Source organism: Helianthus annuus, chromosome 10 (genome assembly GCF_002127325.2).
Source record: "Helianthus annuus cultivar XRQ/B chromosome 10, HanXRQr2.0-SUNRISE, whole genome shotgun sequence".
Lineage (NCBI taxonomy): Eukaryota > Viridiplantae > Streptophyta > Magnoliopsida > Asterales > Asteraceae > Helianthus > Helianthus annuus.
The window spans coordinates 128,060,872-128,073,448 of NC_035442.2; the positions used below are offsets into that span (position 1 = coordinate 128,060,872).

The 12,577-nt window shown below is 39.8% G+C and overlaps 1 long non-coding RNA gene across 1 annotated transcript; it reads right to left on the reverse strand.

The window, feature by feature from the left end:
* Window positions 1-679: 679 nt before the first annotated feature.
* Window positions 680-2,997, reverse strand: LOC110882706. Its single transcript, XR_002560184.2, has 3 exons — window positions 2,845-2,997; window positions 1,298-1,350; window positions 680-894 (listed from the first exon to the last, which is right to left on the reverse strand). It is a non-coding gene; the product is annotated as an uncharacterized LOC110882706 (long non-coding RNA).
* Between the last annotated feature and the right edge of the window lie 9,580 nt (window positions 2,998-12,577).

The following is a 12,577-nucleotide window of genomic DNA, read 5'->3' on the forward strand; positions in this document are numbered from 1 at the left end:
CCTTTTTGAGATTTTGAACATGTTTTTCATGTTGTTGCTCGGCCAACTGAAATTGTTGATGGAGAAAAGGTTGAAAGAGGTTCCAGAGCTCATTTGTAACATCTGCTAGTGGTGGAGCAGGTGTTTGAGATGGAACAGCAGTGGATGGTACCTTTTGAATTGTTAACAACTGTTGCAACATTTCTTTAATTTCTGCAACAGATGTATCCAATTTTTCAACACGTTCCATCAATTCCTGGTACTTTAAACCATCACCCAATTGAATGGGATCATCTGATTTCCCACTAGCAGTGGTTTTATCAGAAGTGGAGGTAGGGAGTGTACTCCAAACATCAACAACTGATGCCCCTTTTTCTTGGTACTGGGGTCTTCTTCCTTCAACACTTGATAATCTTTTGATGTTACCAGTGGTTAGTACAAACTCACTGGAAGATAACAGAGGTGTTATAGAAGAAATTGCCTCCAAGGAAGTCTTATTGATGTAACCACTGTCCAAGTGTAAACCTATAGGTTCAACACTTGTAGTGGCTGCTTCACTTGGAATACCACCAAGATTTACGTGTAACTCAAGGGGTGTAACCTCCTCAGGTTGTGTTTGTCACACCCCCAAAATTACCACCTAGGGAGTGTCCCTGTTAGGCGTGTGACGACTAGCAATGAGCCACCAATTACATTGAATCACAAGTTTGAAATAAAACTTCGTTATTTAAAGATACTAAAATCCCAACATACGTTATTCAAAACCATACGTTTAGCGGAAGCGTTAATGTAGCGTAATATAAACGTTATCCAAACAAACATAGTAATTAAAAGTCTGATAATATATCCCTCGAGCAACCATGACCACTCGCGCCCTCCAGCCAGCAAGTTCCTGCTTTCAAAGTACCTAAGGACCTGCGAGCATGTAACACACGTGTCAGACAAAGCTGGCGAGTTCACAGTTTTAGAAAACGTTTGTTACCCGGTGTATGTAAAACAGTTTAATACCCAATGCAAGTAATATTGTTAATATCTCATTTCCAAACACGGACGGCTCACGGACTGCCCTTCCCACGTACTCCTATCTAGTACTGGGCCAGACTGGGTCATTAGTTCACCTCCGTCCTCTACAGGCACGGGGTGAGGGTGCCAAACCTAAGTAGCGCTACTAACTAATACCCGATGAGGGACTTACAAAAGATGATAGGTGAGAATATTAACCAATATACCCGTTTTTACCCAAAGACTTATCCCCCCATGGGATACCCACTGACTGTCCCCAACCACTGGGACGCATGCTCGAATGTAGTGAACTCACCTTAGAGTGCTCGGTAGGTTATGTTACTTGTTTAAGAGTTGGTTAGATACGTCCTATCATGATTTACCAACAACAATTAGTTTAGTTTTCACGTGTAGTCACACACTTCATCACAAATTACATTCATGCAATATATACACAAAATGTCATGTCATAAGCAACAGTTGATCACATAACATATTCAATCGTAACATCCATCCTAACATTTCATATACTAAACATCTGAATCACATAGAATATATACCACAGTCAAATTCAATAATTAATACTTGCTAGCCCACTTCAGCACTTGTATAATCATGTAACCCAAAGGTTCAGCCCGGCCCCCCCCACAGCGAAGCCCAACAGTCCTGGCCCAAAAGAAATGTAAAGTGGTTCGATAGCCCACCGTTTATTTCTACCAATGAACCCCCTTTATACCCAACCCACTTTCTCGATTAATATTCTTCATGGTGCAGTACCATACACTTTGCATGACATCCCATTTTAATTGCAACCAATCAAAATTTCATATCCTAGCAAGTATCATTCCTTATAAGACTACATGTACTGGGGCGCCAAGAAGGAGGATAGCGCCGCTATGGCGCCTATCACACCGCCCCCCGGGGCGCTATGAACCAAAAAAAGAAAACGCCGCGATATGCATAGCGCCGGTTATGTGGGAATCTTTCAAACTTTCCACCAATCAAATTTAAGCAATGTTTTTTATATTAATTAATAAAATTGAAAATTATTAAATAGTTAATGATTAGGCGGGGGCTTTATGACTACGGGCTTAAATCCATAACGCCCACACGCTGACGTGGCGCGCCACATGGCGTATAACGCCCCTTTGAGGGCTTTATGACTACACATGCCCTAAAACAGTCATCATACACATCTCATTAGTGACCAATGAGGATCGACCAAAAAGGTATTACCATTCTGTTGACATATTTAGCTTGCAAATGGTTGGCCAAATTAATAATTAATTCAATTAATATACAAGCACAACAGATATGTGCGGTCAATAATTAATTAATTTAATAACTTATGAAACATCAAGCACATCATATATGTGCGGTCAAATCCCTATAACCGCCTAACCGCCCAACAGTGATCGACCACATGATGGTTGTTTCACAGTCCTAATGAGGAATCATGTACCCTACCTACTTTAGTCATCAACTCAAGATGCATACATATTAGGTTTCTACTGACACTTCATTAATTGACCACATGCTTTGGTTTGATGGCACATGGGCCTCCATGTTCACTTTCAGATTATCAATGTTTATGGAATCATATGACTTCACACCATTGGACCTCTAAGACCACTAATACCTCATTGGTTATTTATTTATTTTTTTTTTTTTTAGTGGATTACTATGATAGGACCAACACCAAGAGGATTCCATATTGTTCACATGCATACATCGATACAAGCAAATCTCCTATACCTACACATCTATCAATGTGCAAGAACATATCATGCAATTGTGCTAACCAAGCATACACACAAATAAGATCAAACAAATAAGATTTTGGACAAGTATAAAGTCACTAACCAAACTTCGACCAAACGAGATGCTATTACGAGGGGGGTGTATCGTCTGCCGTCCGCAAGTAAGGAGAATAGGGTTTGATATTTTTGGTTGCGTATGATGTGAGGGGTTACGTACAAATACATATAGGGCCAATTCCTTGAACAAGTGGGCCGTACCTTTTTTTTTTAAAATATACAAATCATCACGGGTCATGGACCGTTCTATATATGCACCGTTCTATATAGTTTAGTGCGTGTAGATGTGGGCTCGTTAATATGTGGCTCAGATTAGACTCCAAATGAGGTGGGCCGAAGATGACAAGTGGTTTGGGCCTAGGAACACAAGTGCCCAAATGTGCAAGTGTGAGAGGATGCAAGACCCGACAAAGGTGCGCGACTGATTGACTCAACTCAACACTTCTACACTAATTAACGCAAACGTAAACGATAATAACATCACATGGAACGAAAAACATAATAATGTTAACTAAGAGAGTTGTGAAATTAGGTAGCACTAACCTTGAAAGTTCGGGTTGTCACAGTGTTGGTGGGTTAGCAAAGATTGATACATCAAGCTCAGTCTCTTGTTGAGGTATTTTCTCATGAACGGGTGATTGAGAAGGACTGGTTTGTGCTAGGTTCAAATCAATTGCATCCAACAGCAGTTTGGTGTTTGGTGGAATTGGGGATGTGAAGGTAGGTTTAGAAAGTGGAATTGCCCCGGGTATTGGGCTATGGAGGATGGAAACGAGTGCTTCCAGAGCCTCATGATGTGGTGACCCTGTGTGTACAACCTGTTCTTTTTGTGAAGAGACAGGAGGAGTTTCAGGTATAGGTTGAGATATTTCTACCAACTGCTGTGAGGAAGTAGCAGCAGTGGTTTGTTGTGATTTTTGTGCAATCACAGGCAGTTGCTCTGGTATCTCATCCTCCAGAGTTGCCTTTTGATGGGTTTGGGGGGTTTTTGATTTTTCTTTTTCTGTGGTTTTTTGGTGATTTTAGGTGTGGGTTTCAAGACAGTTGTTTGGCTGCCTTGATCACCTTGAGCAGTGGGCTCAGCAGCAGATACCTGAGGAGCAGTGTTTGCTGCTAAAGTCTGCTCAGGCACCTCTGCTTGTGTTTTACAAGGTGCTAACATTCTTGAAAATGTTTCAGAAGTTAAGCTGTTTATTTGAAAAGATTCACCTTGGTTTATTACCGCAATATCATCCTTACTGAACTTTTTCTCAAAATAATAACTTAAAAATCTTGGGAACAGTAAGAATGATTTTGTTTCAACATTTTTAACCAAATCATTGAAAATTGCCTTGGAGTAGTTAAGATTTTCTCCTTGTAAAATAGCATACCCCAAGTTTTGAATTTTCATTGGTATTTCATTAAAGGAAGTGGTTTTGTTTGAAACACACATGAGAAGGGTATGAAATAAAAATCTGGTTGCAGAAGGGAAGAAACCTTTTTGTAAGGTGTCCCTCTTCATTGTGTCTGCATACCCTCTCTCAATGAAGTCAATTTTTAACTCGTTTTTAGGGAAAGAGTCTTTACCTTGCAGATCATCGAGTTGAAAGACTTCAGATATTGATTGCAGTGTTATTCGAACTGCTTTCTTCTGCAGAGTAGAGTTAATGGCTATGACATCTTTTCCTTGTTTTTCAAGGATGCAATTTTTCCAAAACTCTCTCTGAGTTTGCAGGTAAATCGGTGCATCAGCGGTTAACAAAGTTTTGTACTTTGAGGCGTTGAGCAGATCGAGGATGGAATCAAATGTGTCGATGGTACCGGGTTTTGTGAGAAGACCCAGTAGATTATGAGATGGTTTGTGTGGGATTTCGGTGGAGGTAGCCTTTTGAGAGGCCCCTTTAGAAGCTTTTGTGGATGATTTCGATTTTGTCATTTTGAAGATGAGAATCGAAGATGAAATTGTGAAGGAATTTGACGAAATGTGATGGAAACTGCTTTGAGAAGAGAATTTTTGAGAATTCAATTCAACAGTGAAACCTTGTTTGGGTGTTGAAAAGGGGGTTTTATAGAAGAAGAGTGAATGCTGACGTGGCAGCAGTTACAAAAGGTCTGATCCCTAAGTACTGCCCGCATGCCATCCCCTGGTGAGGTGAAGGACAATACTTTTAAACAGTACAGGTTGTGAAAACAACTGGCGAAGACAGTAGTTGTAATGATAATGGATGACAGTGGATGCTTTTTACCATCGGTAGATAGCCTAGCAGTGGATGCACTAGGAATGGCAATGTGCCGGGCTTGGGCCGGGTATTGGTAATCCCAGGCCCGTACCCGGTTGTAATTCTTTGTCCCATACCCGGCCCGTTACCCACCGGGTATTTTTCGGGTAATTACCCGTTGGGTATCGGGCATACCCGCGGGTATCGGGTATACCCGTTAATTTCTTAAAAATACCCGTTGGGACAAATGTGCAATTTTTACTTTGATGTTTATATAATTTACTATTTTAATGACTATAACAAATGAAAATATGATTAATAATTTACATATCATATTCAGACCACAAATACTAAACTAAAATAAAACGATTACTTAATTAAGTAATTGTATCAGGACCACCTAATTGCATAAAACATCCGCATAATAAAAGGTGATAGCTTCCATACCCAATATACATGCTCAAAAATAACTTATATGTTCACTAAACACTTGCCAAACACATACCCACATATGACTATAGAGAAGGTAAAAGTACATATACTAAGTTTATATACATGGAAATCTATAATATGATACTTTCGGGTATTATTCGGGTAAATGGGCCGGGTATCGGGCGGGTATCACTAAATCCCATACCCGTACCCATACCCGAATTTTTTCTATTTTTAGGCCCGTACCCGGCCCATACCCATTGGGCTTCGGGTATACCCGACCCGTATGTTTCGGGTTTCGGGTATACCCGTCGGGCTTGGGCTTATTTGCCATCCCTAGGATGCACCACTGATTTTGACCATCAGCGGTTAACCAAAGAAAATGAGAACAGGGGATGACTTTCAGCAGAGGATAGACTTTTGTAGCAACACAAACTTTTGAACCCATCAGTGGTTATGGCAGACTTTTAGGATTTTAATGAAAAATTCATTTTTAGCTATTTTTAAGGATGGATTTTTGATTTTCTGAAAACATTTTAATTCTTTTATTCATAGAAAAACAGGATTTTGCCTGTTATTCCATGTTGAGTATACCAATCCTAGAGATCAAGCTTTCAAAGGTAGATGTGTCTAATGCTTTGGTTAGCACATCTGCCAGTTGATCCTTAGTTGGAACATGATGCAGAGAAATCAAACCTTTTTCATAGCAATCCCTCACAAAATGATGTCTGATGTCGATATGTTTGGTGGTTAAATGGGAAACTGGATTTTTGATGATATTTTCTGCTGCCTGGCTGTCCAACATGAGTGGTGTCTTCAAGGCCGTGATACCAAAATCCAGTAACTAATTTTGAAGCCAGAGCAGTTGGGTTGTACAGCTTGCAGCAGCTATGTATTCTGCCTCAGCAGTGGATGTGGAAACAACTGCTTGCTTTTTGCTTTGCCAAGACACTAAGCAGTTGCCTAGGAATTGGCACCCTCCTGAAGTGGACTTCCTTGTTTTATCACATCCAGCAAAGTCACTATCTGAGAAACCTGAAAGCTCAATTTTACCATCAGCTGGATACCAGATACCTAGTGTGGGAGCACCTTTGAGGTATCTGAATATCCTTTTTACAGCAATAAGGTTTGACTTTCTAGGGGATGATTGGGATCTTGCACAGACACATGTTGCAAACATGATATCTGGTCTAGATGCAGTTAGGTACAATAAAGACCCAATCATGCTTCTATATAAGGTCTGATCAACCAAATCATCCTTTTCTTCAGACATGATCAATTTGTTGGTTGCAATGGGTGTACTACATGGCTTACAATCATCCATATCAAATTTCTTTAAAAGTTCTTTTGCATATTTGCCTTGATGGATGAAAGTGCCATTTTGCAGCTGCTTTACTTGGAGACCAAGAAAGCACTGGAGTTCACCCATTGCACTCATTTCAAACTCAGCTGTCATGAGTTGTCTGAACTCTTCACAAATTTTATTACATGTGATTCCAAAAATGATGTCATCCACATAAAGCTGGACAATCATCAAATCCTTTCCTCTCCATTTTAACAACAGTGTTTTATCAATTCTGCCTCTGGTGAAACCAATGGAAAGTAAAAAGGTGGAAAGAGTTTCATACCAGGCTCTGGGTGCTTGTTTCAAGCCATACAAAGCTTTGTTTAGCTTGTAGACATGATCTGGATAAAATGGATCCTCAAAACCTGGAGGTTGACAGTCATATACCTCTTCTTGAATCTTACCATATAGGAATGCACATTTTATATCCATTTGGTACACCTTGATATTGTGGTTGACAGCAAAGGCCAGAAAGAGTCTGATTGCTTCAAGTCTTGCAACAGGAGCAAATGTTTCATCATAATCAATTCCCTCTTCTTGTCTGTAGCCTTGAACCACAAGCCTGGCTTTATTCTTGACAACAATGCCCCTTTCATCAGTTTTGTTTTTGAAGACCCACTTTGTGCCAATAGGACTTACATTCTCTGGCAGTGGTACAAGCTCCCATACTTGTTGTCTTCTGAACTGTTGGAGCTCTTCTTGCATGGCCTCTACCCAGCTGTTGTCTTTCAGTGCCTCTTGGTACTTGACTGGCTGATGGAATGATAGAAAACCAGCAAAAAGAAAAATGTTTTGGGACTGCTTTCTTGTGAGCACCCCTTCATTGATGTTGCCAATGATTTGATCTGGTGGATGAGATTTCAAGAAGATTAGCTCTCCTTGGTAGGGAATGATGGCATTTTGTGGTGAAGGCTGCAGATGTGTATCATCTGAGCTAACCACTGCTGGTGACTTTGATGACCCAGCAGTGGCTTCAAAAGGTGGAGGCATTGGAGGTAAAGGTGTGAACACCTGCTGACTTTGATCCACTGTTTGAGGACTTTAGTCAGCAGTGTTTGATGAGGTGGAAGCAGTGGTTAAGGGGCTACTTTGGTCAACAACTGTTGAGGTAGCAGTGGTTGAGCTTTGACAACTGTTTTGAACAACTGATGCTCCCCCTTTTGAAGCAGACTTTTAAGGAATGATGATTTCATATCCATAGTCTGGTGATGAATCCTCTGATGGACCTGCAGTGTTAGTCTTGACAACAGTATTTTCAAAAGTGAATTTTCAAGATCGAACAATTCTGCAGGATTTGCAGGGATTTTCATTGATGAAAGTTCATTGAACTTTACATTCAAGGTCTCTTCCACTGCTTTGGTCCGTGTATTAAGCACTTTGTAGGCCTTAGTAGTGGATGAGTATCCCAGGTGATAACCCATATCGATTTTGGCTGCAAACTTTGAGATAGAATCTTTTAAGTTCAAAATGAAGCATGGGCAACAAAAACATTGAAATATGAGATTAATGGCTTTATTTTATACAGAATTTCATAAGCAGTCTTTTTGTGCCTGGAGTTGATTAAAACTCTGTTTTGGACATAGCAAGCAGTGTTTACTGCATCTGCCCAAAAAGTTAATGGCAAACCTGAATCTGCAAGCATGGTTCTGGCAGCCTCAATCAGTGTTCTGTTCTTTCTTTCAACAACCCCATTTTGCTCTGGTGTTCTAGGAATGCTGTACTACCTTACAATCCCTTTCTTCACACAGAAGGCATCCAACTCCTTATTTTTGAATTCTGTGCCATTGTCACTCCTGAAGACTTTTACTGGAAGGTCAAATTGCTTTTCAACCTGTATCACAAAGTCTTGCAAAATACCTGCAGTCTCATCTTTGGAGTGTAAAAAGAAGGTCCATGTAAACCTAGAGAAGTCATCAACAATAACCAAACAATATCTTTTCTTTTTGAGACTCGTGACTTGCACTGGGCCAAACAAATCCATGTGCAGCATTTGCAAACACTGGGTTGTTTTGGACTCTTCAATGGACTTAAAAGAGCTCTTGTGCTGTTTTCCTTTTAAACAGGAAACACAGTGTTCAGGACATGAAAACATTTTTTGTGGTAAGCCTCTTACTAAGCCCTTTTTTGAAATTTCATTGATTGTTTTGAGATTTGTGTGTCCCAGTCTTTTGTGCCATAACTCTGTCTCTTTGTTAGAGGCAGCTGAGAACAGACAGGCATCAGCTTTGGGACACTCTCTTGACAAGTCAACAACATAAACATTGCCACTTCTTTGAGCAACAAGTTTTGTTGAGCCTTTCTTGATTATTGCTTCAATCTTACTAACCATTTGGTCCGACAATCCTACAACAATCCTTTGTGAAGAATGATTCAAACCCTTTATCACTCATTTGAGACACACTCAGGAGGTTGAATTTCAGATTATCAATAAGATTGTCATTTTCAAATTTTACATTTCCAGACTTTACAGTACCAGACCCCAGAACTTTTCCCTTACTATTATTACCAAAGGATATATCACCCCCTCCATGAATTCTGAAATCTTGAAGAAGGGCTTTACATCCTGTCATGTGCCTGGAGCCTCCACTATCTACATACCAAAGACTATCTAAGCATGCAGAAGCTCCCTGCACATGAAGTAAAGGATTAGTTCAAAAAGGTTTCCAAAGCCAACAGGGCTTTGGATGGGGTCTCAACAGTGTCTGGGATGGAGGCAGATGCATGGACAGTGGTTAGCTCAGGGGTTTGTACATTTTTGGGAATGTATTTCTCTAACCACTGTTGGGGGTCTTAACCTATCATCTGTTGATAACCAAAAGGATGCCTGTTCACTTTTGGTTTAGAGGGCTTTTTGTAAGTCTCATAACGTGTGGAATCTTTTGGTATGATGCTTTTTCCTTGCCTTTTCTGAATTGATTGGCTGGAGGTGCATCTGTCACCTATACATCCCTTTGAACAGATGTTTGGTTCAGCTGTTTTGTGACAGCAGTTTGGACAGGAATGAACAGTGGTTGTTTCTTGGTGAACTTAACAGATGATGCTGATGAACTTAAGGATGTTTTTGCAGTGTACTCTTTCTTCTTTTCATCAAAGTTTTTGAGATACACACATTCCTTAGTTTTGTGGTTATTTTTACCACAGATGGTGCAGCTTGCAGCAGGTGAAATGTTGCTTGTTTTGTTTATATCATATGCTTTTAGATGAAACAATCTTTTGTTAGATGATTCTTCTTTTCACAGAATTCACAAAACAAGTTTTTGATCTTTTCTTTTTTCTTTCTTTTCTCAGATTCCTTTGCAACAGAGTTTTGAACCTCTGTTGGGATATCTTTGATAGGAATGACTCTTGCTTTTGGAGCTTTTACACCATCAGTGGTTGTGAAGTCCATTGGTTTGAAATTTTCAAAGATATCACACTCATCAGACCATGTGGGTTTAAATTGGTATTTCTCAATTTCCTCAAAAGTTGAGGATCCCACAGATCTTTCCAGAGTAATTTTGTTACCAAGTTTGTCGGTTATTTTAACCTCTTGGCCATTTTTGTTGGTTGGTATGATTTCAGAAGAAACAGCTTGCATTGCAGCAGTGCTTGCAATGTCATCATATTTTCTATGACCTATACCAAACTTGACATTGCTTTTAAGCTGTTTCTCAAGCATAACCTCATACCCTTTGCAAGACTCCACCCACCTTTCACAGGTGATCTGGGTAGACTCTAACTCCTTTTTGCAAACTTCGTATTTTTCTACCATAGTTTGGAGTTGAGTTTTGGTTATGCTTTGTTCTTCTTTCAAACTGCTGATCTCTTTATCTTTTTCAGCCAATTTGTTTCTAAGTTCTTTCAATGACTTTTCAAATTTGACCTCATCAGACAAGATTTTCTCTCTAAGGTTTTCATTCACCTCTTTAATGTTAGCAAATGCAATAATACAGTTGTCTGAACACAGTTTTTCAAGAACTTGAGGTGATACCTTAGCAGCAGCCATCATGGCACAATCACATTGATGATTATCTTCTTCATCAGCTCTCTCTTCTTCATCACCAGCTTTCTTTGGATCTTCTTCCTCTTTGTCTTCTTTGGACCAAGGGTCGGTCAGTGGTTCAATCAGGGTTTCTGAATTTTCTTCCAGCAGTAGTTCACCAGCAACTGCAGTAACCACTGCTTCAGCAACTTCATCCACTGTTTCAGCACTTAGCTATTCACCTTCAGCTTCATCCCCTTCTGGTATTGACTCTAATGCCATCAAACAAAATTCATCATTAAAAGCATCATTAGAAGCATATAGAGCAAAATTTTCATCACGAAGCTCTTCAGGCATGCTGCTCCAATCAACAAAGCCTTGTGTGAAAAAGCTTTGCTGATCTGGTTGTGTCACAGTTGGAGCAGCTGTTTGAGGTGCAGTAGGTTGCACTTGTAGGTCCGGGTTTCGCTCCGAATCGATTGCGTAACGACACGTTCGACCTACGGAATCCGTGAACGTGCGTGATCGAACACACGAGAACGTACAAATGACGTGATTCTATTTATGATCTGACGAATACACGCTCCGTGAATCACATTTTGCCACTTTCTCTCTCTAGTTTCTCTCTCTAAGCACCTAGCTCTCCAAGCTCTAATGTGGCAAAAGTTCTAAATTCTAACCCTAAGACTCCTATTTATAGGCCAAGGCATATGAGTGATTCCCTCATATTTACAAGTTTGCCACCTTGCCTTTTCATACTAAAATACAATATAAACTCTATAAACTCTATAATTCTTCATTTTCTGCTACAGTTGTGATTGACGCAGGCGATAGACATTACTGCACTAACAGACTCCCCCTTGGATATTGCCGCAGTCAATCCGTAGTCAAACTCGTAGCAACTTGTCTTTCTCTCTCTCTCTCTGAGTCTTCTCGAAGGTTTGACATTATCAGCAACCATAGACTCCTTCTTTCTCAAACAAAATCCCCGTAGATCTGTTTCCGAGCTTCCGTTGCTCCCCCTCTCGCTTTGACTCTTTTTCTTCAGGCTCCCCCTTTCGTCAAGCTTCCGTGCTTTTGGGATCGACACCTGGATTTCCAATTACAAGCTCTTCCAGGAACGATACCTGGCTCTTTGAATCCACGCTTTCGTTTGCATTGAGCTCGTCTTCAGACTCCCCCTTAGACTCAGCTGTCGGGATCGTAGTCTGGCTTTCACTGATTCACAAGTTCAGGATCAATTTCTGGCTTTGTTCTGCATCTGCTCAGGATTTGAAACCTGGTTAACCTGCACATCCTCTACCTCAACATAAGTTTCACAAATTTATAACACTTAGATTTAAGAAACTTACTGGTAGAAATCATTCATCAATCTGTATAGTTATATCAAGTTCAAATGAATGACCTTGATTAACTAACCACACAAACTTTCAAAAAAAAAAAAATACATTTATATATAACATTCAAAGTTTTCAACAAACTTTCCCAATCCAATTCATCATGTTTAGCACTTTGAACTTTGAATGTCAGCTCTTCAACATCAGTTGTCGAAAATCTTTTTGGATTTTTGTTTTTGAATGAAATACAGTAAACAAATATATACAAACAGTATTTTTGTGAGTTTGTGTAAGAGGATCATATCAGTTCTTGAGACAAATCACTAGCACCGTTAAGCTTTAATCATTTTAAGTTCTAAACGATTCACATAGATTGACAATATAGTTGTCCTCTTAAACTCAATCTAAAAACTTTCAAAATGCTTACCGATACGTTTAAGGTATATTAATTTTGCACTAAATTCTTATGGACCCCACGATCTCAGCATATCCCCTCATCATGCAAT